This window comes from Oryctolagus cuniculus, chromosome 1 (genome assembly GCF_964237555.1).
Source record: "Oryctolagus cuniculus chromosome 1, mOryCun1.1, whole genome shotgun sequence".
Lineage (NCBI taxonomy): Eukaryota > Metazoa > Chordata > Mammalia > Lagomorpha > Leporidae > Oryctolagus > Oryctolagus cuniculus.
This window is the reverse complement of record NC_091432.1, coordinates 228173710-228200617: the sequence shown is the minus strand read 5'-3', so window position 1 is coordinate 228200617 and position 26908 is coordinate 228173710. Positions and strand designations below refer to the sequence as shown.

Genomic DNA, 26908 nt, shown 5'->3' with positions numbered 1-26908 from the left:
GTGAAGGGCCAGGGGCCCCGTCTGGAGGGGACTTCCCCTTCCAAAGACGCCATCCCCGGACGCAGCCGAAAGGAAACTCCCCCACCACACGCCGCTCCCAAAATAGCTCCGGCTGCCACCTCCAGGGTGCATGGAACTCGTCACGGCCGCCACGTGCCCGCGGCTCACCGGGACTAAAAGCTGATGGCAGCGGCTGCCGGGCAGTGTCGGAGCCAGGATGGCTGGGCAGAGTCCGCTTTGGGATCACCCAGTCCTGCTTGTCCACAGTACATGCCAGGAAACTGAGGCAGGAGGACAAGAGCTTGCCCGGGCCTGTGAGCACAGCCCGGCTGTGCCTGGCCAGAGACAGACTCCGTTCACCAGCACCACACCCCCACTGCTGAGGGACTCCCCCGGCCCCACCCATAAGCAGGCACCAAGACAGCACGTGCTGGGAGGAACCCAGTCTGGGCTCGGGAGAGAGGAGGGTCCACTTCTGTGCCCGGAGCCCCACAAGTGCTCAGAGGCATCACAGCGCCTACCATCTCCCTAAGAGCTCAACCCCTCCTAGTGTCTCCTTTCTAAGCTGAGCCCCGAAAAAGGTGAGAGCTTGGCAGGCGGCAGTCCTGGGTTCGAGTCCCGCCCGGGCTGCGTGTGCCCCGGCATCCCCACGAGAGAAAGGGCAGCAGAGACAGCAATAGCATCTACTGCTGTTGTCACAGACAGCTTCTTGCCATGGGTGGGCCTCAGGTGGCGAGAAGAGGGGCAGGATGTGGCGGGAGGGGCCACAGCGTGCTCTCAGACACTGCGGCCTGACGGATCTGCCTTCTGGGAAGCTCTGCAGGCCAGCCGGCCCTCGGGCCAGGAACAGTCGGCACCAGCGCTCGCCTCCTCCTCCGCGGTGACAGCCACCTCTGCCCCGGGCAGGCCACCCCGCGCCCCATCTGCGCTCCACTGCTGCCGGGACAGACACAGGCATATGGCAGCTGAGACCCCGGGGGCCGCACCCTGCCGTGTCCTGGCAGTGAGACTCGGCCGGCTGCCAGCTCACCTTCTCTGCCGGCTGGGCCCGCCTGGCAGGCATATGCCAGGTGCTGGTGCCCTCAGCAGCCACGCTGTGCCAGGCCAGCCCCACGGCTGCGGCCTGCTGTGTGCAGCGTTCCTCAGGGAGGCGGCGGCCGCAGACCGTGTCCCCCACGGCTCTGATTTAGATAACACCCCTGACAGGCAGCCTGGGCCTCGACATCATGCCTGGGCGACTGGGCGATGGTCTCTTCCGGCCAGTCCTGCCACCTGCACACCATCCCGGCTTCTGGGGCCACATCACGGCGATCCCCATATTGTCCTGTGTCGCCTTCCTGGTCAGGGTCCTCGCGGAAGCCCTGAGCTGTGGCCCAGGACCCCCGCTGCCTGGACTCTCGCCGCGGCGCTGCAGGGTCTGCAGACGGCCACAGCCCGCCTCTGGGCCTCGGGTGGGGCAGGCTCCGGGGTGGGGGCTGGGGGCCTTGTGCTGATGTTTTACAAGGCTGCTGGAGGATTTGTGACTCACTGGGGTGCCCTGAAACTGAGCTGGGGATTCTGTATCTAATCATGTGCTCGTTTCTGAGAGGAAAACCAGAGCTTCCAGGCCTGAAATTGCTAAGGGGATTTGTTCTTTGGCTTTGGAACACTTTTGGGGCCCCCTAGCCCCCGCACACTGCCCTCTCTACTCCCAGCGAGCCACAGGCCCTTGGGGACCCCTAGACACATGGTCCCAGAGGAGGTGTGTGTGCATGGGGGGGGTCACATGCATAGCACCCCCTAAGTGCCAGGTGCTGGGCCAGGGACACAGGCAGCTGTGTGCTCACAAAGTGAACCCGCAAGGAGGGCTGTGACAGGTGACACTAAGGCTCAGCAAGGCCACGTGACTTGCTGCAGGCGTCCCAGCTGGAGAGGGGCAGGGTACGCGTGAGATGCAGGTCTGAGTCTGAGTCCTTATCTGGACACTGCGGTGTAGACTGGGGCAAAGGGAGTGTGGGGGGGAGGGGCAGGGCACAGTGCCTAACTTTGCTGTAGGGAAGCAATCACGGGGCTTCTGGGAGGCAGCGCACTTGTTCTGGAAGTAGCAGACCAGGCAGTGAGGAGGCGGAGGGGCCCGAGTTTAAACCCGGGTTGGCCCTGTCCAGTCATGTGGTCACGGCTCCCTTGGTCCCTCTTCTGTACACAGGAGGCCTGGGTAGCACCCACTTGGTGGCGCTGTCGTGCAGGCTTTGACCGAAGCCAGCCCAGGTATTCACAAGAGCTCGCCCCTGTTTCTCCAACAGCACTGTGTCCGCAAGAATGCACCTGGCAACTCGTTCCACAGAGCAAGTGCTCACAAGGCCGACCCCACTCTGCGGGGGACCCCGCAGGTCTCCCACCGTGTCCCTTGGGCCTGTGCACCTGGTAGGAGGTGCCTGAGAGCCTCCCTTTTGACACGACGGGAGAGGCCACCACCCTGGCTCCTGCTCCATGCTCCTGGCAGCTGGGAAGTGACGGCCGAGCATCCGACAAAGTTACCAGGATGGAGAACCTGAGCTGGCACTGTCTCGATAAAATCAAGAGAGTCCTATGTATTTACGTGACGACTGTGCCTCACGATCACAGGGCTCACGGTTCCGGCACGCGGCACAGATGACAGTAGTCCTAGGAGAACCACTATTTCCCAGCGACTTTTACTGCCCGTTACACCGCAGCGTTTACAGGGCCCTGCTCCTGGCCTGGCAGGAACGTCACGCCCGGCGGGGCTGGCGGGTTTCAGTGGCCCTGCTGCAGATCCTCCCAGGGGCTCAGCCTCCTGCCCACGTCCTTGTGTGCTGCTGAGACCCCGGGGAGCTGCAGGGCCTGGGCAGGGGGAGGGCTGAGGCCCAGAAGCACAGGTCCCCCCACCCAATCTACAGCCACTGGCTTAGCCCCAGCCTTCGGTTCCAGCCCAGGGGAACGCTCCTAACTGTGTGGCCTTCCAGGGGCCTGCAGGGGCTGGGGTGCATTGAGTGGCTTGCACTGGCTCCTGGGGGGCTGCTTGCTGAATTTTCAGGTGTTTTTTTTCAGACAGGAGATACACGATGTTGCTTGCAGTCAGCTACGGTAGGAATCTACACCATGGAACTTGGCAGACGCTGCAAGGCAGGGCCAGGTACAAACCCCCTGCCCAGAACTGTTCAACGTTCCCCCACCAGACCGGAGGGCAGGGGCTGCCCCGTGTGGGACAGCACGAGCGCTGGAAGGCAGGAGTGGACCCTCAGCCACCTGCCACATGACCGGAGGTGACGGGTTCCACTTATGGAGGCTCAGTTTCCTCCTCTGTAAAATGGGAACAAACCCAAACTCCTCAGAAGTTGGGAGGACCAGAGCACTTCCTGGAGTGCTCTCCAGGTGACGACCGGTGCTCACCCAGTGGTATCTATGCTCATGCACTCACTCCTCACTCGCTGGGCACCGACTCCGCACCTGGCGCCCCCCTGAGTGGATGCAGCGGTGCCCAGGGTGACAAATGACAAGTGGTTGCTGTGGGCAGTTCTTGCTGTGCCCAGGCCACTTCAGGCAGCCCCAGGGCAGCCTCGAAAGGTGGGTATTATGCCCATTTTTGAGACCAGGACTTGGGGGTTCAGCAGTGTGATTTTACCAAGGCGTCTGCCGGGGAAAGCAAGCAGGATTCAGCTCCAGGCCCCTCGCCTCCTGCTCGCGGCCACTGCGGCGCCCCTATGAGTGCCGAACCAGCCAGGCGGCCCCCGAGGTGCCAGGCTGACCTGCATGTGAGCCTGCAGAGGACCGGAGGATGGGCGCCGGGATCCAGGCTCCTGGGTTCTAGTCTGGGCTCCACGGCCTCCCTGGTCCAGGTCTTTCCCCTCTGGGCCCTGGCATCCCCACCCAAAGACCAATGGGGCTGCCCTGTGGACACTGCTGCCCCTGATGACCAAGGGTGTGCCTCCAGGCTTGAGCGCACCAATGCCTGCGGGGCCCAGCTGGATCCCCGGGGAAGGGACTGGCTCACCCTGCGCGGTACTCGTCCTCCCACCTGTGCCCAGTGGGGCTCACTCACCCCTCTCACAGATGCTACCACTGCAGCGTCCACTGCCTGGGAGCCAGGATTCACACCCTAGGATGGCAGTGCCCAGAGCTCACAGCTGGGGTGCTCAGCACAAATCAGGAAGCCAGAGGCCAGCACTGAGGCATAGCAGGTAAAGCTGCCGCCTGTGGTGCCGGCATCCCATGTGGGTGCTGGTTTGAGTCCCGGCTGCTCCACTTCCCATCCAGCTCCCTGTTAATGCACCTGGGAAAGCAGCAGAGGATGGCTCAAGTCCTTGGGCCCCTGCACCCACATGGAGACCCAGAAGAAGCTCCTGGCTCCTGGCTTCCTACCAGACCAGCTCCAGCCATGACGGCCACTTGGGGAGTGAACCAGAGGATGGAAGCCCTCTCTCTCTCTCTCTCTCTCAGTAAATTCTGCCTTTTAAATAAATAAATAAATAAATAAATAAATAAATAAATAAATGTTTGGGGGGAAAATCAGGAAGCTCCTGGGCCCTTCGGTCTCAACACACTGCGGGTCTACAGACGAGCGACACTGCTGGCCCGCCTAGCCCCAGGCGGCTCAGAAGGGGCGGCTGCCCTGACTCAGAGCACCCCCAACTCCAGGAGGCTGGTGGAGGTGGCCGGCCTTGCTGGGCGGTTTTGCCTCCCTGCCTGGAAGGACGGGCCAGTGGCTTTTGTTTAATCGGCACCCACAGAGCCCTTATCGGGGACCTGTGCCCGGCGCAGCAGCCCTCGGCGGGCAGGTGGGGCCGCCTCCCCATTGCCAGGGGACATCCTGCTGTTTCGCAGATGGGGAGGGGGGCTGGGTCAGGGACGACTGTCTGCAAATTCCTTTGCCAAGGGGTTGGTTTTCCAATTTGCTAGGACAGCAGAGACCCACAGTGCACTGCAGGAGGAGAGGGTGGGGGAGGGTGAGCAGAGAACTGCGCGAGGGCCCCCAGCCAGCCCTGGAGCCTTCAGACAGCCAGCGCGGTCGGAGCGCCTGTCTGCTGAGGGTCACGCGATTTCCTCTGCAGAGAGAGGCAGAGCTGAAAAAGTCAGACAGAAGGGGAGCATGGGGGGAGGGAAGTCCACGAGACTTGGGATCACGTGCTCAGCTCTGGCCGTCCACCGTGGACAAGCTCCGGGCCCTCCCTGGGCTAAGGTTCCTTTATTGACCACGCTGCTGAGTGTCGTTCTGCCTACCTAGTTGACCTAGTCTACTGAACCCTCCCAACAACCTGTAAGACAGGTACATGGTACGGGAGGGGGAAACCAAGGCATAACGGCACACTGCCCCGTACAGGCGGCAGAACTGGGATCGGGAACCTGGGCGCCTAACCCCGGGTGGGGCACGGACCCCCAGGTGCTTCCTGTTCTCTGGGCTCTGCACCTGTGTGGCACGGATGCTGCGAGCCAGCCAGCCTGGCTTTGGAGACGCTGGGCACCGCCTGGATCCGGCGGCCACTCCGTCTGCTGCCTTCCCCCAGAACTCGGACTGCTTCAGCACAGCCCCAGCCCGGGAGAGCCTGCAGAGGCTCCCGGGGTCATGGCGGCCGTCGGCCCAGCTCTTTGAGCCTGGCGGAGAGCCATGGGTCTGAGCAGGACCCGACGACCCCACTGTGATGTCTGTTTTGGAGTTCCAGACCCGGGCCGGCCTTGGGGACAGCAGGAGGGCGACTGCCATTCAGGCATCCAAGAAAGAGAGAAAAAAAAGTCTATTCATGGCCAGACAGAGGCCGCGCTGTGGAAGCGGCGCCACGGCCGTGACCAGCAGCCCAGCCGTGCGTGGGATTCCCAGGGAGCCTGACCTCGGAGCATCCACGTGGAGGGCTCAAAGGCTGGGTGGTCAGCAAGCTTCCAACACGCACCTGGACAAGGACAAGGCTCGCCCTTCCAAGGCGGGATTCTTCAGACAACACACAGTCCCTGGCTTACACCAACCAACAGCCTGCGCACACTAAGGACAGCCACGAAGCCACTAACGCCACTGCGGGACAGGGGCCCCGGCTCAGCCCGTCAGCTGGGTGCTGCTGCGGCCACTCGGCAGACAAGGAAACTGGGCCTCGGAGAGGGAGGGAGCAAATTCGCACGGCTGGGAGATGCCAGTGGCCCCGGGTTTCTAATCCGGTGCCAGCCTGCAGCGTGGACGGTTGGGGATGAATCCCCGTAGAAGCTGCAGGGCCCTGGCCGGGCACAGATGGGCAGAGTTCTACAGGGCAGCCACGTTGGGTCTCGGGCCCTGGACGCGCACTCCTCCCTCCATGGGTAGGGCCCGACTCACCGTGCGGGACCGGCTACCTGGGTTGGAGTTACGCTACAGATGCCACCGCAGGGTCGCCTTTTCAAAGGCCCTGGAACCCACTAGCGTGATATCTGTGCCGAACACCCAGAAACCCCCCGAGCTCTGCCCCCACTGCTGTGTGGACACTGGACAACCACGAAACAAACTTGCACGCGGCCGCTGCTACACTCCTAGCTTAGTCCTGGCGGGGACACCACCCTGCCCACTCACTTGAGGACCAGGGCCTCAGCGGACAGCTCACAGAAGCCTCCAGGAAGCTCACCAGCCCCCGGCCAGGACTCTGAGACCAGGAAACCGAGGCACAGGGCAGAGGAGTGGTGTGGCCAAGGACATCCGTTATTTGCTCACTCAATGGACAAACACGTACTGGGCACCTACCCTGTGCCAGGCAAGGGGGATGGGTCTCTGTCACCAGTGGGGCCCCTGGATTAGAGATTCAGTTCTCATCAACCAAGAACTACAACCCGCCGTGCGGGCGGCTCTGCACGGCAGCGTGTGGAGGCGCGGGGGACGGTGCGTGCAGCAGCTCAAGACAGGCAGCTCCGAGTGGGGATGCACAGGGGCGCGCTCTGGGCAGAGCCCAGGGCTGAGCTGTTGGATGCAGGCTGGAATGATGGCAGTGGCGTGCAGTGCGTGGAGGGGTGGGACACTGGGAAACTAACAGGGCGTGCCACGGCCGGGAAATCCAATCTGACTCAATGGGTCTCTCGAGGAGTGAAAGCCCAGCAGTACGTGACCCCAGCCCAATGCTATAGGCACACATGTCCACATACCCCCCCCACCCCATGCTGCGAGGCTGTCTCAGGAGCGGCATGGTTCACGGACCGGGCTCCAGGATATCCTCTCTTCTCCAGCGAGTGAGTGCCAAATGCCTGCTATGCTCCAGGCCCCACGCCAGGCAAAGGAAGGTTCTTCAGAGGCATCGCAACCTCCAAGTCCCCGGTCGGTACCCTGTCTTCCCGAGACGGCCAGGGCTCCAGTCCTCACTCCTCCTCCCCAGGAGGGAAGCAGCGCAGCTCAGAGAGGCCTGGGACATGCTTGGCTCTGGTCCCCTCGGCTAAGAGGTGTCGGGCCAGGACGCCAACCGGAAATGTCTGACCACGGAGCCTCTGCCAAGATAGATAAGGGTGGCTGGCGGGCCGGCAGGGCCTGGGTCCTCCCCTCCTGCCCCCAGACATCCCTGCATCCACACAGCAAGGGGAGGCCTTGCCGGAGGCTGGTGCCGCCAGGAACGGCAGGAGGGGCTGCTCTCCCACACTTAGGGGCCGGCAGGGGCCGGAGACCAGGGCTGACCATCAAGAGGCTCCTGGCCCTCAGTTGTCCCAGCTGATGCTACCAGAGGACCCAATGCCGATGGCCTGTGTTAAAAAAACACAAAAGCAGGGCTGTGTTGCAGGCCAGCCACTCACCTAGGTGACCTTGACACTTGTGTCAGACGAGTCTGAGTGCAGGGAAGGGGGACTCGAGTCAGGGACCTCAGCCCAGGGGACTGAGCCGATTGGTGGGGGTGACGTGATGTTGCCTGGGGCCCAGCCACAGCCCTCCCAGACTGCGATCCTGGGGTGCAGGAGCCTCCTCCCGGGCAACACCAGCCACTCCTCCTTCTCCCATTCTAAACGGTATCCCCATAAAACTCAGGTCTCCCTGGAATCTGTGACCTGGTCGGGAAGGCAGTCTCTGCACCTGGGCTCCCACGGGCGCGGTGGTCTCTAACTTTGGGGGAAACATGACTCCAGACACGATAGGTAAAAGGCTACACGTGACGGGGCAGGAACCGGAGCAAGGCACCTGCGAGCCAAGGAGTGCAAGGGCGGCCAGCACGGGCAGGAGCCAGCAAGAGGCGCGGCGCGGCTGCTCACCCCAGGAGGAACCGGGCCGGCCAACACCCTGACTTCTGGGTTTCCAGAACTGCAGGGTCGTGGATTTCTGTTGTTGTAAGCCCCTCAGTCCAGCAGCCCCAGGAATAGACACCCTGCTCCCAACCTAGGCAGAGGCAGCTTCCGAAAAGCCTGGCAGGTGCACTCTGGATGGCGCCCAGGCCGGTCTGCGAGGCAGCCCCTGGGTCCCGGGCAGAGAAAATGAACACAGAAAGCATGTGGGACAGCAGGAAGTCCGGACCCTCTTGTGAGAAGAGGAGCAAATTGTGTGACTGCAGCACGCACAGACATCACAAGCCTGAGGACCCCCTCTCCTCAAAGTCACCAGATAATCCCGCACCCAGCCGTGGACGAGGGCCAGAAGCCTGGTGCTCTGGGAGGAGTTTGCTAACTGTGGCCCTGGTGACCTGTGGACACCAGGTTCTACTCGCTCAGAACTCGCGCCTCCGGCTGTCCCCCAGCGACCAGAGCGGCGGTGTGCTGGGAGCATGAGGAGCCCTGAGCCCTGTTCCCACACCAGGGGCCACCGCAGACACTGGGTCACACTTGCCCGAGCTCAGGCTGATGCCACCGTGGGCAGGAGCCTCATTCAGATAAGGTCCGACGCCGCCATCGCCGTCCAGGGCCAGAGTCCGTCTCCCCTCCCTCCCGCTCCGCACGCCTGGGCCGGGGCAGGGTGGGCCCCTGTTCTCAGGAAGCCAGGAAACACACTCTTTTCTGGGCTCCATGCCCAGATTCCTGGAGCAGTCACAGGACACGCTTTTTCTGAGCCGATCCAAAGCCACAAGCATGGACCAGAGGCTTCCTTGGGCAGTGGGATCCTGTGGGGCCACCAACAGGGCCACCTGGACTCCCAAGCCCACAGCTGGTTAGGGAGAGAGGTCCCAGCTGACTCCCAACAGGCAGGGGCTGTGGTCCGCTCTTGTGGTGTGACCCAGGGACAGACGTGTCCTCTGTGGGCCTTGGGGTCCTTCTCAGAACAGCAGCTGATTCATTCTGCTGTCATCTGTCAGGCATCTCTGAGGGCCTGGGGACACAGGGCGCACAGGGCAGAGAAGGCCCTGCTCTCCTCGGGCCGCCGAGTGGGTCGGGGGACGGGGGTGGGGGCCTGGCTTCGTGGAACCCTGAGACAATCAGATCTTTCAGCAAACCGCTCAGCTCACAGCCAGCAGCTCCCACGGCACAGGCGAGGCAACCAGAGCCAGCAGAAGGGCTGGGGCTGGGCTGCTTCCCAGGGGTCCCGGGGAGCCCCCCGTCCTGCTGGAACCCAGAAGACTCCCCATTCCTTCTTGGTGGGAAAGCTGTGCCCCGACACTGTGCCCCGGGCTGGCCCACGTAACGGAGCTGTCACCGCCCAGTCTCCCGCCAGCGGGACTGCTCCAGCCGGGAATTCCTTCCTGGGGCCAGGCCAGAAGTTAAATCTGAGACCCTCCACCTGTTTGCTGGGAAATTTTTTTTCTCTTAATTTTCGTCTTATTTGAAAGGTCCAGAGAGAGAGAGAGAGAGAGAGAGAGAGAAGGGGGAGGGGGTCTTCCATTGGCGGATTCATTCCCAAATATCTGCAACTGCAGAGACCGAGACAGGCTGAATTCTGGGCAGTTCCTCTGAACCTCAGTCTCTCAGCTGTACAACAGGCCCACTGCTGCTGAGAGCACGGCTGTGAGGCGCCGGCCAGCGCCTGAGCACAGGCCCCTTCACGCATTTGAATGAAAAACATTCTACCTGGCCGGCGCCGCGGCTCACTAGGCTAATCCTCCGCCTAGCGGCGCCGGCACACCGGGTTCTAGTCCCGGTCGGGGCGCCGGATTCTGTCCCGGTTGCCCCTCTTCCAGGCCAGCTCTCTGCTGTGGCCAGGGAGTGCAGTGAAGGATGGCCCAAGTCCTTGGGCTCTGCACCCCATGGGAGACCAAGAGAAGCACCTGACTCCTGCCATCGAATCAGCGTGGTGCGCCGGCCGCAGCGCGCCGGCCGTGGCGGCCATTGGAGGGTGAACCAACGGCAAAGGAAGACATTTCTCTCTGTCTCTCTCTCACTGTCCACTCTGCCTGTCAAAAAAAAAAAAAAAAAAAAAAAAGAAAGAAAGAAAAACAAAAACATTCTACCTGAATCCCAGGTGCAGGGTGCTACGTCTTGCACCAGGCCAGGGTGGGAGGGGCACAGCTGAGCCCCTGGCTGGTGGGCAGAACCGTCTGGAACCCTCTGGCTCTGTGAGGGGGCTGGTGAGGAGTGGGCTAGCCCAGGAGCAGCTTCCTGAGCAACCTCGCTTCGGTGGAAAACGATGCTGGGACAGATCTCAGGGAAGGCCAGCTGGTCCTGGGCACTGCAACACACCCAACACGACCCGCAGGCCCCCTCGCATGCGGGACACTCCCTGACAGTGAGGCAGGGAGCCTAGGACCCAGCCCGACACCACGGGCCGTGGAAACAGGCTCCGACCCAGGGCCGCTCACTCTCGGCTTCACGGAACTCCAGCCGCACGTGGACAATGACAAAGGACAGCGTCCAGCCCCAGGGCCATGGCGCCATCCCCTCCCGCCCTGGGGAGCATGTGGGCAGATGGAATGTGGCCTTGGCAGACGCTGCCCCATTAACCCTGACTTCTCTCACCTGCAGAACCAAACCACTGCCTGGCTCGGGGGAAGTCAGACACGGCAGGCAGGGCTCCGGATTTAGGGAAAATCACACCTTGGCGGCACCGTGCCCTCCACTGCGAGCGTTACATATTTTATCATTTATTCTCACGCTGTCCCCAGCAAGTCGGTAGGCGTCAACCTTGTTTTTCACAAGAAAGCTGCGAGAGAGGCTGAGGGTGCAAAGGCGAGGGGCCGCCCACACGACACCCAGCCGGGAAGGCTGGGGCTGTGGGGAGCCGACCCTTCTGTGGCCTCAGACGGGAGAAAGCTCCAGAACCCAGGGCAGCAGCCACACCAGGGCCTGCCCCGTCCTCGCCCACGCAGCACCCACATGTGCCTCCGGGGATGCACCCCCCACAACCCTGACTGACCGCGTCTCCTGCCCTTCCCAGATAAAGTCATCACTGCTGAGCTTAGCGCCCGGTCCCAGGCGACACCTGTCCCCTGCCACGCCGCCACACACAGCCTCTGCCAGGCTCCTGCAGTTGCTTCTCTGACCTCCCGGCCCAGTTCACGCGGCGTCCGGGCCAACTCCTCTGGGTTCAGATCTGTGCTGTGCACCCCTGGCTAAGTCGCTTTACCCCGTGAGCTGTGGGTTCGTTTGGAAAGTTTATAAACCATCAAGGAGAGGTTTAGGGACAACAGCACAAGTAAACTAGGCGGAAAAGTCGCAGTAGCAGGAAGCAGAGGAGTTGTTGAAGAAGGCAGGCTTGCAGGCGACGCTTGGGGCCAGGCAGGGGGCCCAGGCCCACACCAGGCTCCTCCACTTGCCACGGGAACTCATTCCTGCTTCCTGCTTTTCCACATTTCCCCCTCACCTTCAGGCTGACCCCTCAGCTTCTGTGGGCCTGGTCTCAGCTCGCCTCAGCCCAAAGCAAGGCGCAAGAGGGCAGGGCCCGAGGAGAGTCAGGGCGAAGGGCTCACTGTCCCTGCTTGGGCCTCATCAGGAAACCACCAGAGACCAGAAGCAGCTCTGGCCACAGGGGAAGAATCCTCCCAACCTGCATTCCCAGGCAGCAGGCCAGGCTGTGCAACCTCCTTCTCCCTCGTCCCTCCATCCTGACGTCTGCAGGGACCTCCCCCCACCCCTGGCCTCCACAAGGGGTGCTGAGGGTCACCCCCTGCCAGACCCTTCCAGATGGCCCTCACCCAAGGGATCAAACCCCGCACGGGTCCTGCACGAAGGAATCACCGGCAGCAGGAGCAGGTGCCATCGTCCAGTGACCTCTCTGCCCCCAGAGGCCGGGGACATGGCATCCACGTCTCTGTGTCTCAGCTGCCCCCATGGAAACAGCCGAGGACAAAAGGGTCGGCACCGCCCCCACCTCCACTCTACCCCATTCCCGTCACTGGGACCTTCGCTGGGCCACTCGCTGGGCTGGGTGCTGGCACCACAGAGGGAGGGGGCCTGGCTCAGCCCTGCAGGGGATCCTGGGCTAGGGACTGGCTCCACACTGGGCCTCATGGATTGGTGGCCTTGCCATGGAGGGCAGTGCAGGGCTCCATAAGCCAAGCCCTGGAGTGAGAGGAGGCTGCCCAGAGGCAGTGGTGTTTGAGAAACAAGAAGAAAAGCATGCCGGCCGAGACCTCAAAGGGGCAGCAGAGAGGACCCTGCCCGGCAGTGCCCGCTGCGGGTGGGGGACGGAGGCAGCTGGGGCTGGCGGCCCGGAGTGCCCGCCGCTCGCCGTGGTCTCAGCTCCGCGCCCGTCCTCTCCTCATCACCCCTCACGACCGCCATCCCACAGACGAGGAGATAGCAAAGCCATTTCCTCAGGCACCCAGCAAACCAGCGGCATGGAGCTGGGGGCCCTGGCTTAAATACGTGGGCATCTCAAAATCAGCCCCGGAAATTGAAAAACGTGTGTTTGGGGGGTGGCTCTTGTGGTACAGTGTGTTAAGCCGCCACTTGGGATACCCGCATTCCCGTATCGGAGCACTGGCTCAAATCCTGGCTACTCTGTGCCTTGAGATTTATTTTATTTATTTGAAAGGCAGAGATACAGAGAGATGGGGAGAGAAATAAAAATCTTCCATCCATTTGTTCATTCCCCAAATGGCTGCAATGGTTGGGGCTGGGTCAGACTGAAGCCAGGAGCCAGGAGCTTCTTCCAGGTCTCTCACGTGGGTGCAGGGGCCCAAGGACTTGGGCCATCCTCTGCTGCTTTCCCAGGCGCATTAGCAGGGAGCTGGATCAGAAGCATGGAGCAGGGGGCTGGCGTTGCAGCGTAGTGGGTTAAGCTGCAGCCTGCAATGCCAGACACCATATGAGTGCCGCTTTGAGTCCCAGCTGCTCCATTTCTGATCCAGCTCCCTGCAAATGCACCTGGGAAGGCAGTGGAAGATAGCCCGAGTGGTTGGGCCCCTGCATCCATGTGGGAGACCAAGAAGAAGCTCCTGGCTTGGGTCTGGCCCAGCCCCAGCTTTTGTGGTCCTTTGGAGAGTAAACCAGTGGATGGAAGATCTAACTCTGCCTTTAAAAGTAAATCTTTTTGAAAAAATCGCATTAACTTAGGTCATGCCCCTTTATGCCTCCTCTCTTCATTCTGTGCACACAGCAGACATTACTAATCAATCCCACAGCCTCCAAATCCTTCTCAACACTGTGCCTCAGGCAGCCAGTATCAATCTATCAGAGCTGGCTCTGGGCATGATAGTTACTGCCACCCCAAACAGGTGTGCACAAGGGCATCACTGCCCTCCTTCGTGCTCGGGGTCCCTGAGGGTCCCCCAGTGCTCCAGATGGACTACCTGACACCCAGATCACCCCGGGCCAGCATTCTCACCTAACAGCAAGGACCCCTGGCATACGGCTCACTTGCGGTGGAGCTGGGAGGTGAGGCCTGGCCCTGCTACTTTCTGCAGCCTTGGGGAAGGGCTGCTGCTGTTTCTCTGGGAAAATGGACAGGTCGCACCTGTGGTCCAAACCCTGGAGCTCCCACTTACAAACTGTGTGACCCGAAGCAAGTTCTGGACTCTCTGGGCTTCCACTGTTGCACCTGAAATCAGGGCCCAAGACGCCTACTCCCCAAGACACACGCCAAGCGGCCAGCCCAACGCTGGGCACACGTGCATGCCCTGCAGATGCCGGGCCCCTCATGCCCCTCCCCTGGACTCGGGGGCAGCCGCCCATAAGTGACGAGCCCTCTCTGCATCTGTCAGGCACGGTGCCATCCCAAGCCCTGGTCCCTTCCCTCCATGTCTGAGGGTCTTCAACACCCTAGGGACCATCCGCTCCTCCTCTCCCCCTCCCCTGCAGGCAGAACTGCCTGGTGGTCGGTCCTGCCCTCGTGCCCAGGGTAGTGGCAAGGGCCCAATCTGAGCTGCAGGAGCAACTGTGGCAATTCCATTACAGGAAGCGAGACAGAGTGGACCCTGCGCCGGGTGGACGGGGCAGGCGGAGCAGCCCCCGGGGGAGGCACGTGATGCCCAAACGCACCCTCCTTGGGGGCTTTGTTGGGAGCTGCAAGAGCCGCCACAGCACTCGCTGAAATCGGGCTTTTGCCAGCACAAGCCTCATTCTACACTCGCAGCAACCCCGGAAATGGGAGGGAAACCCAGGAGGCCACCGTCCGAAGCTTTAGCCGCCTTGCCTCCCGCCTACGTGCGAGCTCCCCATTCTGCAGACACGCACTGAGGGGCTGTGGGCTGACCGTGGAAGGGACGGCCCGAAAACACTCTTATAACTGCTTGTCTGCTCCAGACGCCATCAACCCTACTGCTGTTGCTGTCACCGGCGGCCCCAGCAGGGCGTGGCCCGGCCCCCAGTCAAGGCTGCTGCGCAGTCGTCTCTGCTCAGCCGCACTCCCTGGCACCCTCGTGGTGGCTGGCGTCTGTGTCCATTGCCCTGCAAAGTCCTCACGCCCATTCCGGTTTAGTCAGGGTGCTTGATGCTCTTTAGGCTTCGGTTTGTCCAAATGCAAAATGAAGGCTGGAGGCCGAAGCGGGTGCCAAGATAGTGGTGGTTAAGGGAGACAGAGCCCTGGGATGTGGCTAGCACCACCCAGGGCTGTGTGGCCTCGGCGAGCCATGGTGCCACCCCCCCCATCCCCCCACGCCCCGGCCTCAGCGTCCTCATCCCTAACCCTAGGTGAATCCCACCCACCCCACCTGGCAGCCCGGAGAAAGGAGTCAATGTAGTCCTAGTGCGTGTGGGCAGGCTCCCTGCTCCAGCTATGTGCACGCCAACAATCTGTTTCTGCCTCCTCTGCTGCACCCGGCACCATGCAGCACACAGTGGGTGCTCATGCAAGCGCTACCTGCGGCTCTGCAGACCCTGAGGCTCTCCTGCTGTCTAGGAGAGTGATCCAAGGAGTGGGCTCTGGGTTCAAATCCTGGCGTGCCTGCAGACCTACTGTGTGCCCTTGGGGGAACTAACAGGATCTGCCACACAAGGTCACCAAGAGGAGCAGTGTGACGACACACGGCTGGCGCCTGGCCTAGGGTGGTCCCCGCTTAACTCACTGCCAGTAGGACCGAGCACTGTGACTCTGGACAGAGCCTGAAGAGACCCCCACATTGCCACTGGGCAGCGTTTGCTCAGACACCTTGGGACCTCTGGGCCCCCTGGGAGGGCTGGGGCCTCACATTCTGTGAACTCCCCCGCCCTGAGAGGAGGAGGGAGCCTGAGGGAGCCCCGTGCCCCGTCCCTTAGCGGCCAGTAACCCTGACTCGCTGCTGGTTACTGAGCAGGGCCCGGCTCCATGCTCCTTACCATGTCTTCCCACACTGCAAGGCTCCTGGGCACGAGGGAGACCCACCAGGAGCAGAGAAGGTAGACCCCGGGAGAGGGCAGCTCGGGCCCCCAGGAGTCGCAGGTGCAACCAGGCGCCAGTCCTTACCCACACAACACCAGTCACCCACCGCCGAGTGCCTGTGCCCGGTGGAAGTGAGCACCACCCATGCCTGCCTCGGCTGCCAAGCAAGGGGATAGCGGCCCAAAGACAGAGGTCTGGCCAGGCCCTGCTGCCTGCCTCCTCCATCTTGGGGTAAAAGAAGGGCCCCAAGGGGGTGGGCGCTGCAGCACAGTGGGTTAAGTCGCTGCCTCAAGTCCCAGCTGTTCCGCTTCCAATCCAGCTCCCTGCTAATGACCTGGAAAAGCAATAAAAGACGGCAAAAGTGCTGGGGTCCCTGCACCCACAGGGGAGACCTAGATGGAGTTCCAGGCTCCTGGCTTCAGCCTTGCCCAGCCCCTGTCATTTCAGTCATTTGGATAGCAAACCCTTGTCTGGGAGATCGATCGATCTCTCTCTCTCTCTCTCTCTCTCTCTCTCTCTCTCTCTCTCTCTCTAACCCTGACTTAAGCAAATGAATTAATCTTTACAAAGAAGAGGAAGGGACACAGAGTTGGCTGCCGCTCACCAGAGAGAAGCAGAGCTGTGTCCCTGGTACCTGCTCAGAGGCAGGAGTCGGGCAGCAGTGCTGCGGTCCGGCTGTGGTCGCTCCCGTCCTGCCCCCGCGCACACGCAGCGGACAGCGGGGCACGGGGCCTGGTCACCCAGCGGTGTCTGGGGATGTACAGGGCAGTGGCACTGAGATGAGCAGGGTCTGTGTCCAACTCTCAGCTTCCAAACCACGTGGCTTATGGCTTTGGACAGGGGCTTCCTCCTCTGAGCCTGTTACCCTCATCTGAAAAGTGGGGTCAGCCCAAGCTGTGCTGAGGATCAACGGGGCCTGCAACTGTTCCCTGCTGTTCCCGGTTTCCGGGCATGGCCAGGCACTCACTCCCCACGGCTGCCGGTTCCCCAATTTCAGGGCTGGGAAGGGCTGGGAACAGCGTGGGCGGCTGGTGGCATCTGAGTGCTTTGCCCGCTCTGATCTCGGGGCACCACCTGCTTGGCGCTCTGCCTGGGCAAGCGGATCTCTGACCCTTGTCACTAAAAGACAGGAAGTCAGAGAGGACAGCAGTGTCGATGCCATAATACCCAGCCGTGATGGGAGGGGCTGATGAGGGAGGGCCACCCACAGCACAGGCTGCACGGGAGGTCAGGGGAAGGAAGGGGACCTGCTGGCCGACTGACCACGGCGCCCCAGGCCCAGGCCTTGCCACTGCTGAACAGCAGGCCCTCCCTTCAAGTAAGCAGGGGCCCCGCCCGCGGCAAGGACCTGATACCAGGGCCCTGGCTCCGGCCAAAGTGCGTGCGTGGGGGAGGGGCCCCTCCCATCGGGGCTGGCTGCACGTCCAAGGGAGCAGAGCAGCCACCCTGGCCTGCCTTCAGAAGGGCGCTGCGAGCTTGGGGTTCCGTCTGGACGTTCCTAATGCGCCCCTTGAATCCGTGGCTTGGAGCTGAACGCTGAGGGACGGTGGAGCATGCGCGGGGGGCCTGGAACCTCAGCTCCGGTGTGGTCCCGCCTCCCAGGACAGGCGCCCAGCTGTCCCCGCCTCCGGCCCACGGCGCGGTCGGGGCTCCTGCGAGGGTGCCCTGTGCCCAAGGGAGCGCGACACAAACAGCAAAGCTCGCGCATCAGCACAGGGCGGAGACCGCAGAGAAGGCAGTTTTCCGATTTCGAACCCGGGACCTGCGGTTGCAGTTCACACCGGGGCCCACAAGTCACGTGGCCTTGCTTTCCACATGCAGGACCCCCTCTCACCAGAGGGGACCCGGGGGACACCCCAAAGCCTCTGCAGAACTGGCAGACATCGCGGGTCTCAGGCCATCACTGTGCAAAATCTCCTCTCCCCTGGGGCCAGGCCCTGTCGCTGGTGCCGGGGAGGTGACAATCAGCCTCTCCAGGCTCTTGGCTTGGAGGACCTCACGGGATGCAGAGCCATAACAAAACGGGAGGACTGAGGGGTGCGGCCAGGGGGTCCCCCAAGGCAGAGGCGCTGGAGTGGGTCCTGGGGCCACCCTGACTGACCTCGCTGGCCTGCTGGTCAGTGGGCTGTCATGTCTGAGAGTCCTGGCCGGGGCCAGCTCAGGACTGCAGGGACAGGGTGAGGCTGACGGAGGCCTGGGGACGCGGACACTCGCACGGGGCCCACCCTGCACTGAACTCCCTGAACAACTGCAAAAGGAACAACTGACCACAAAAGGAAGGGGGCAGGGTGGGAACCAGCACTTCCTGAGCACCTACTACGTGCAAGCACCAGACTACGGCGGCTCTCCCACACTGCTCACTGTGCCTGGGTCATATATATATTCCCTATGGTTTCTTTCTTTAAAAAAAAAAAAAGACAGAGTGACAGAGGGAGGGAGAGACAGAGATCTTCCATCCACTGGTTCATTCCCCAAATGCCTACAACAGCAGGGGTTAGGCCTGGCCAAATCCAGGAGCCAGGAACTCCATCCAGGTCTCCCACGTGGGTGGCAGGGACCCAAGTACTCGAGCCATTCTCTACTCCCAGCACATCAGCAGGAGGCTAGACCAGAAGCGGAGTAGTGAGGAATCAAACCGGCACTCCAGTACGGGACACGGGTGTCCCAGGCAGCACCCCCACCCCCACCCCGCAGTTTCCAATCCCACACGGACGCCGCCTCCTCTTCCTGGGATTTAGGAAGTGCAGTTAGAACCAGGCAAGGGTTGCCCAGTCAAGGGCGGGGGGCTTCGCTGATACAACCATCACCCGGACGGGCAGAAGGGCACGGTGACGAAGCACTTAGGCTGCAGAGTGGGGTCCGCCTGGGCCGCTCACGAAATTAGAGCCTGGGGGCTCAGACTCCCAGGTGCAACTCAGAGTCCAGTGCTGCTGTGTGCTGTGATAAGCCAACGAAATGACGCCAGCAAAGGGTACGGCACACAGCAGGCGCTCAATAACTGCCAGCCACTGCCGCCGGCAGGAAGCCTCAGAGCCTCAACTCAGAGAGCCCCGCACGGCGTGCAACGTGTCGGGCCGGCGCGGATCCGCCCCTCCTCTCCAGCATCTGCTCCGAGCTGCCTCTCTCCCCCCATTGTCATGTCACATCAGTCTATAAATATTTAAACAACATGTCATCGGATTATTGTAACACATGATCTATAGCACTGATGTGCTGCAGTTCTGTGCATTTGGGCTTCGTTTTCAGAATATCGAGACATAAAATATTTATGTATTTAGCCAACCACGAGATCTCACATTCTGTCTCAGAATGCTGGGTGGTGGGGATGTGACGTGTGTGTGTGGGGGGGGGTGCCTTGTTCTCACGCTGGTGGCTGGGGCATCTGGATTGCTTCTGGGTCCTTCCTGGGACATCAGCCCGTGGCCCAGGCACGGGGGCTGACCAGGTGCATGGCACCCACCACAGGGCTGAGACCGACACCCGGGCTGTGTCATCTGCATCCTGCATGTCCAGCGGTCTGCAGGAAGCCAGGTGCTCCGTAACCATCCCCAGGGAGAAGAACGAACTCGCTCGTGGCCCTTGGCACCCCGCAGGTGGCACACAGAGGGATTCAGTGACACCTGCTCGGCTTTTCAGGCTATCCACAGAGGCCGGCGCCAGGCCAGGCACAGAAGTGCAACCAGCGAACAGTGCCAGGATGCACAGCAACTGGAGGAGTACACGGTGTGGGCAGGCAGACCCCTTAATTAGCTAGTGAGTGAACGAGGGACCACGGCTGGCTCCCTCCCTGCCCTGTGCAAAGCCGTCCCCCGAGAAAGAAAAGCTGGGCAGTGACCCTCGGAGGGCAGGAAGGCGTTTTTCTGGGTAACTAAATACCTGCATCGCTGATAGTCGCACCTCACGGGGACCATCTGTCCCGGCATTTTCAGCACGGGCCATGTCAGGGGTGTCCCCCCAAGCCACTCGAGCCTCCAGGAGCTTCTCACTCGCTAGCGCCCAGACAGCGCCTTGCAGACCGCACTGAAACCCTCTGTGGACCGTGGCCCTCCCTGGAGCTCCCCGTCAGCGTGTGAACAGCACGTGCGAGGCACCGCCAAGTGCGTGCAGGGGAGAGCTGGTGGTGGCGAGCAGCAGTGTCGCCTTCACTGTCTCCTAGCGAGGTGGGGCCGGTGCCCCTCAGCCGAGAGCAAGGTGAGAGCCAGACGTGAGTCTTATTCACGCCGGTGAGCCCAGGGCCCGGCCCCGGGGGGCGCGCAGCACCCAGTGCCTTAGACAAGGACTAACCTAGGTCTCCCAAATGCCACGCTGTCACCACCAGTCTGGCTCCCAGAGCAGGTAGTCCCCACCCCTGTCCCCAGCCTCTGCACGGACAAAAATCCTGTCCTCACTTCCTCTTGGACTGGCTGAGGAGGCTGGCATTTAAAGCAAACACAAAGGCCACGAAAATTCCCGGCGGAGACGAACAAAGGAAATGCACACACTCTGAGTCAGGCTGGCCTGGTGTAACCAAACCCAGCCAGACGCGGCTGGGCCTGCCAAACCCTCAGGGTGGGCTGCCCGCTGCAGCTCCCTATCTGTCTACCACATGCTGCCCAGGGACCCTGCCCGGCTGGACGCCACCCTGGTGGCCACTGAGGCCACACCAGCTGCGGAGTCATCTCCCTGTTCACTGCTGGGCTCCCCGCTCTGTAGGGCACGCTGGAATCTGGGATCCTGCTCGCCGGCCAAGCAGCGATGTCTGTGCCCAGAAGTGGCTTAGGCAGGGATGCCCTTCTGTGAGCGGCCCCCCGCAGATGGTCCCTCCAAACACACAAGCACGCTCGACAGGGATGGCAGCTTGGAAACACGGCACCCGCCCGTCGAACCCACAGCCTCCCGGACACACAGCCACTGCAGAGCCTGCGACTCGGGGACCTACAGGCCCTGTGGGTTCAGGTCTGCAGGCTGAGCATCCCTATCTGAAACGCTGAGAACCAGAGATGACCTGGATTTTGGAGTGTTTTGTAAAACATGAGTGGGAAAATGGAATTCAAAGATATGTTTATTTTGGTACAAAAAATCCACTCACGGTGGGGCAGGTGACGCCGGTATCCCACATCAGAGCCCCAAGTCCCAGCCGCTCTGCCTCCCTCCAGCTCCCTACGAATGTGCCTGGGAAAGCAGCAGAGATGACCCAAGTATCTGGGTCCCTGCCACCCACGTAGAAAACCTGGACGGAGTTCCTGGCTCCTGGCTTTGGCCTGGCCCAGTCCTGATCATCGCGGCCATTTGGGCAGTGGAACAGCTGATGAAGATCTCTCTCTCTCTCTCCCCCTCTCTCTACAACTCTGCCTTTCAAATAAATAAATAACTCTCTTTTTTTTTAAAAGCCAAATCCAAAATGTTCCAAAATCCGCAAGTTCCTGAGAGCCAACATGACAGCATGACACTCAAAAAGCTTTGGCTCTTGGAGCGTTTGAGAACTTGGGATCAGGGATGTTCCTCCGGGGCTCGGAGGAATTCAAGGATGAGCCCTTTCCCTGGGAACCCACGTCTCCACGGAGCTCAGCTGGGCACCAGTCAGCCTTCACTGCCCACTGGGAGGGCAGGACAGGCCCCTGCAGCCAGCATAATGGATTCATGAAGCCCATGCAAACAGCCCTAGGAACCCTGCAGCTCACCCACTTAGAACGTCCCATCCATTCAGCAACAGGAACTGAGGGCCCACCATGTGCCAGGCACAGGCACAGTGTGGGCACTGAGGGTAGAGCTGTGCCTCAGACCACCCTGGACTGCGAACCCAGCGCCGACTGGGGCACCTGCTGCCCCTTCCAGAGGCCCAGGAGGCCATGGGCTCACAGCCGCCAGGGAATGGACTCTTCCCGGCTCTGCCGACGGGACCCCGCGCCGCAGGCTTCCTCGCAGCACCCACGCAGCACAACCTCTGTGTGTCTCGGTTTCCTCGTCTAGAACGAGGGCTCGCTGACACCCGCGGCACAGGGCGGCTGGGAAGACGCAGCGGTTCATCCGCAGGAAAAGCCAGCCTGGAAGGTGACAACGACAAGGAGCTGGCACTGAGGACCTGCCAGGAGGGACTGAAGGCCAGGGAGGCAGGGGAAGCTTCTGGCCTCCCCAGACCACCACCAGCCTTCACCCCAGTCCTCTCAGGCCCTTGGTGAACCCCACAACCCCTCTGGGTAAATGTCTCCCACAAACTGCTCCCCAGCACAAGGCTCGGGACGCAGTTTCCGCTCCTCGGTGAGAGGCCAGGGGCTGCGGCAGGCAGAGGTCCCCGGCCCAGAACCCTGGGACACATCTCCTGATGCGTGGCATGTGTGGTCCACTCCCCTGTGACAGTGGACACTCTGGGTTTGGGCAACAACCCTGGCTGTCTACGGTCCACACCCAGCACCACAACCCCTGGGCCCGAGGGTCAGGACAGCCGCAGAGCAGCCTGGACCGTGCGGGACACCTCGGGCTCGTCATGGCTTCTCTCTGGGCCGTGGCCCCACCTGCAGCATGGGAGAACCTTCTTGCTCTTCTTTCTTACATCTCTTGAAGTGTCATGGCTCTGCTGTTTGTATGTGTGCTTTTCACGGAATATAAAATGAACCACTTTAAAGGGGAGTGACTCAGTGGCCATCAGTCACTCACGATGCGGTGCGGTCACCTTTATCCAGCCCCAGACATTTCCATCGCCCAAAAGGGGGCCACAGCCACCAGGCAGCTGCTTCCCCTCCCTGCCTCGCCCAGGTCTGCCTCAGTCTCCTCCTGGGACAAGGCGCTGGGAGCTCTGGGCCTGCTGCCCCTGGAGCTCCCACCCCACCCGACATGGAGGGGCTATTTGGGGAGCCGTGACCCAGGGACCTCTTTTCCCAGAGTTGGATTTCTTTTTTTTTCCTTTTAAATATTTATTTGTTTCAGCCGGCGCCACGGCTCACTAGGCTAATCCTCCGCCTTGCGGCGCCGGCACACCAGGTTCTAGTCCCGGTCGGGGCGCCAGATTCTGTCCCGGTTGCCCCTCTTCCAGGCCAGCTCTCTGCTGTGGCCAGGGAGTGCAGTGGAGGATGGCTCAAGTACTTGGGCCCTGCACCCCATGGGAGACCAGGAAAAGCACCTGGCTCCTGGCTCCTGCCATCGGATCAGCGCGGTGCGCCGGCTGCAGCGCACCGGCCATGGCAGCCATTGGAGGGTGAACCAACGGCAAAGGAAGACCTTTCTCTCTGTCTCTCTCTCTCACTGTCCACTCTGCCTGTCAAAAAATAAATAAATAAATAAATATAATAAATAAATAAATAAATTTATTTGTTTGAAAGGCAGAGTTACAGACACACACACAGACACACATTTCCATCCACTATTTCACTCCCCAAATGGCCACCAACAGACAGGGCTGGGCCAGGCTGAAGCCAGGAGTTTCTTCCAGGGCCTCCCACGAGGGTGCAGGGGCCCAGGGACTTGGACCATCTCCCGCTGTTTTCCCAGGCACATTAGCAGGGAGTGGGACTGGAACTGGAGCAGGCGGGACTCACACAGGGATGCCGGCATGGCAGCCCGTGGGAAAATCTGCGGTTCTACAATGCAGCCTCCCCAGGATTTGGCTTTCTAAGGCAAATTACCTCAAACGGGGGTTGGAGCCTGCTTCCTGGCCCGTTTCACAGATGAGGAAGTGGAGGCTGGGCCTCTGGGAAGCCACGTGACCAGGCAGTGGGCGTCCAGAGCCTGATGCCCTCTCAGCACACCAGCCAAGGCGGGCCCAGGTGGGAAGAGCAGACAGACTCCTTTAGGAGTACCTCCAGAGGACGCTGGAAACAAGCCAGTTGGAGGGACCCCCGGAGTACCACATGGCCTCCCACAGGCCCAGGGAGAGGGCCTGCCTGCTGCCCCAGCGTCTGCCCTGCGCCAAAGCACACTGCCAACCCCACACCAAGGACACACAGGCTCCCATGCATCCCTGTGCAGCTGGGTGGGGAAGAAGCTGAGAGCTGATGCCCGAACATTGTCCCAAGCCCCCCATCCCATTTTGAAACCCTGCCCCTTTCCCAACTGCTGCTGTCTCCACCCCCGCCGTCTGGGGGTCGCAGTCATAGCAAAGTGTCTTAATGGCTTCAGTGGCACAGGGACGCAGCCTGCCTGGCCGAGCTGTCCCCACAGGCCCTTAGTCATTGAGCCGTTCTGCATGGGCGGTGCGGTCCACGTGCTGAGCGCCTGGCGAGAACCCCGGGGGGTCTCACTAGCTCCCTTCCCAGACCTCGTGAGGTCAGCAGTCATCCATCCAGCCTTCCACCCAGCCGAGGCTGACAGCAGCCAACTACCCGCGCCAGAAGGGCAGGACTGGGATGGGGCGGAGCGCCGGTGCCAAAGCTGGAACTCTTGGTGCGACAGCGGGCGAGTGCCTTTGCCTCCCTGGGCCTCTGTTCCCCTGCTGTTAGACAGGCAGTGGGGGCTAGCTGGCGAGAGGTCGGCTCACTGCAGATGCCCCCAACAAATCACCCCGCCACCCCTCCCAGGGCTGTGGGCCCGCTGTGGTCCTCGTGGGCAGCTGGGGCTGGTCAGGGCTTGCAGCTGCTTTGTAAGGTAATTCCCCCCCTCTGCAGGTCTCTCCCCAGCAGCCCCCAGGACAAAGAACAAGAGAGAGGGCCGTGTACAAAGGCGTCGTGGACAGACTTCAGTGCCTGCTCGTCTGCATAAAGTGTGGCCCAGGATGAATCCCAGTAGCCTGGTCCACAGCTCAGGACGTGGGGAGGCATTCCTGGGCCTCGGGGGTCAAAGACAAGCCCCTCCACCAGCCTAATGCCAGAAGCGTGAGGGTTAAGCAATTTGGGAACAGGCAGGCTCCTGGTGGCAACCTCCCTCCCCTGGATTCCTTCACACTCTATGGAATTCCTACATAAAGCGCCTTTTTTCTCTTCTGTGAGGTCACCACCGTGCACACGGCTATGAGAAGGAAAAGAGCAGCTCCGGGGGGAACGCATTTCAGACTCAGGCCCCCTCCCACGCCCAGCGACAGGGGCACTGGCCAGGAGGGCTTAGGGGGTGCCACAATCTTGCCAGGGGATGCCAAGAAGGCTTGGCTAGGAGTTCGGCGTCTTTGCCACCAGACCACCCGGAGCAGTCGTCTGTGGAAAAATCCAGAACTGGAGACAACGGGGCAGCCTGTGTGTATGTGGGTCTGTTTCCCCACAAATGAGTCCTATTAGAGAGAGGGATGTCAAAATGCTAGATCACACTCCAAGTTCAAGTTCTCAGCGCGAATGTCACAGGAAATTACACCATCAACTGATTTGTCCCAACTCCTCCGTCTGGACCCAGAGTCTCAGAAAGCGCTTGGTTTTAATTCAGGTTTGGCCAAGGGAAGGGAGTGTGTGTGTATGTGTGTGTGTGTGTCACCCAACTCAGATGGGGGTGGGTGGCGTTGCAGGCCTCATTTTTTTTTTTAAACTAATATTTTCCCCCAAAGCTATCTTGTTATTTCCCAAGAGTCAGAAATGAGAAGATGGCCAAATACCAAAACACCCTCAACAGTCTGCTTCTAGACTGTGGCCACGTCTGGCCACTGACTGCCTGCTCATTTCAAAGACACCCAGCGTGTCCCCAGACCACTCCAGACCCCCTCACTCCAAGAACACCCTGGCTTCCCAGGGCTCCGAGTTCCAGGCTGATGGGCACATGGCTTCCTAAGAATGACGTCAGCAAAAAAAAAAAAAGATAAAAATGTGGAAACAAGGACTATTTTTATCTCCCCAAATCACGGGCCAGACGGGAGAGAAATCCATCAATGCCAGAAATGTGGCTGAGTCTTTGCACAAGATCTATTCTTTCACACCTTCAATTAACGCATCTCGAAGCAATTTGCAAATGTTCATCAATTTGCAGAACATGGAAGGGAGAGAAACGCTTTTTCCTTTCAACACCAAAGGACGCTTGGAGGGGCGTACTCAGCCCAGACCACGCAGGTCCCCGCACACAACATCCCTTTCAAGTGCAGTGTAGTAAAACCACGACAGAGAGGGAAATGGACAGGGGGACTGGGATGACAAAGGATAAGTGCAGGGCACTTGCCATCACGAAGGAACGGGACCTGGGCTCTTCCTGGGGCAGTGCCCCTGCCTGGTCCCCACACAGGCCTGACGGTGCCAGCCTCGGTCTAATCCTGGATGAGTCACCAGGGTCCCCTGCCTTACGCCCTCTAACTCCCTTTCTTGGTCCAATCCGTGAAGAGGAAGGAAACATTCTTTTCGACGACTGTTTCGACACTTCCCTTATGCAACCGATCCTTGGCATTTGGAAAGGACAGAAAAAATGTGAATGGCGGTCCTGTCTGTCTCTGGTGGCCAGCAGAGCGGCCCAGCCCTGCAGGAGTCCGGTCTGACCTAACCCACTTGGCTTAGCAGCCTGCAAGAGGAGAAAGTGCAGCAAAGGCAGCCGGGCGTGGCTGAAGGGTAAGAACTTGGGCTCTGGACTCAGAGCTGTGGGTTTGAATCCCGACTTTGCCATTTGCCAGGTTCTGATCCTTGCCCAAGTTTCTGAACCTCCTGAGTCATTGTCTTCCTCCGTAAAATCAGGACAACAAGGATGAACCTTCGGACCGGGCCAGGCACAGAGTCAGCGGCGACGGCCACTTTCCAAGTTCAGAGGCAAGACTGTGGGCTCTGCTCACCCAAGCGCAAGTTCCAATCCAAGGTCTACCACACACGCGCACACCGTCTTGCGCCCCTCCTCCCCATCCATAAAACAGGCAACACAACAGCTCCCGTCTCAGTGCTGGGGAGTGGACGTGGCCAAGACAAGGCACAAAGCTTTCGCGTCCTGCCTGCTACGGTCACATAATCAAGTCTGCTCATCTCTCAGTTTCTCATCTGTAGAACAGAGAAAATAACCTGTCTCATGGCGAGACGTAAACCAGCGGATGCGTGTTAATGCGCTCAGCACCGGGGCAGGCGTTCCGCCCAGGGCTAGGACGCCTGCATCCCACGTCGGTTCCACACCCGGCTCTGGTTTCTGACTCCAGCTTCCTGCCAACACAGACCCTGGGAGGCAGTGGTGATGGCTCAGTGATTGGGTGCCTGCCACCCACGTGGGAAACCCTCCATCCTGCGCCCAGCTCCCAGCTTCAGCCCTGGCCATGGCAGGCATTTGGGAAAGTGAACAAGCAGACGGGAGCACTCTCCCTTTCTCTCTCTACTATCAGAGAAACATAAAAATCAAAGGACTCTGCTCGCAGCGCGTGCGCCTTAGGAAGTCAAATGTCACATCCCAGGAACAACGGGGAGAAAGGGTGCCAAGCCAGCCAGACGGCGGGATTGCTCCGCGACCCCGTCGGCTGGCCCGCGTGCCGGCTGGCCCGGG

At 60.9% G+C, this 26908-nt stretch overlaps 1 protein-coding gene across 2 annotated transcripts in view; it reads right to left on the bottom strand.

Annotated features, from left to right (window-relative positions):
* Positions 1-26908, bottom strand: part of NEK6 (NIMA related kinase 6) — a 70457-nt gene that overhangs the window by 41552 nt on the left and 1997 nt on the right. The window lies entirely within an intron of this gene.